Genomic DNA, 654 nt, shown 5'->3' with positions numbered 1-654 from the left:
GTGGGTGCGCCCCCGAGTTCGGAAGACAGCGTTCACATCATCCAAACGAACCGAACTCTGACGTCAATCAAACTTGGGTGCGCACGAAAAGTGCTAGTGTGAAAGCACCCTAACCAGTTCGAAGAGAGCATAGTTTGCTTTTTGGGTTAAATGAATTTCTTGGTATGAAATTCGAATGGTATGACAATTAGAGATTAGACTGTACAGAAATTGAAATCTACACACACACTATACTCATAGCCACGCAATGCTGATGTTGTTAACATTAATAATCTGAGAATAAAGTATAACAATAATAATAATTTGCACGGTTTGATATGAGCTAATCGATCTTTAGATTTAATCGCCATTGGTAGCGCGATTTATTGTAATACTTTTTTCCTCAGTTGGTCAGAACAAACGTGGCAGACTTGTTACTTACTTATTCAGATGACACTATACGGTGAGAATTCTTATTTGGGTCATATATTCCAAGACGTAGGCTAGAATCTGTGATTACTAAGTATAGGATTCACCTGTGCAATGACTGACTGCCACACATACTCCTCAAAACATTCGATTCATCCATGCTGGAGCTGTGCCGGCGCACAACCCACGTAATGAAGATAATTCCACACACAGCTGCAATTGCAGGTTTTCAAACAGAGATGGCGA

The sequence above is a fragment of the Sinocyclocheilus anshuiensis genome, unplaced genomic scaffold (assembly GCF_001515605.1).
Source record: "Sinocyclocheilus anshuiensis isolate Anshui unplaced genomic scaffold, SAMN03320099.WGS_v1.1 scaffold1950, whole genome shotgun sequence".
In the NCBI taxonomy this organism is placed as follows: Eukaryota; Metazoa; Chordata; class Actinopteri; order Cypriniformes; family Cyprinidae; genus Sinocyclocheilus; species Sinocyclocheilus anshuiensis.
Note: the sequence above shows the minus strand (reverse complement) of the source record.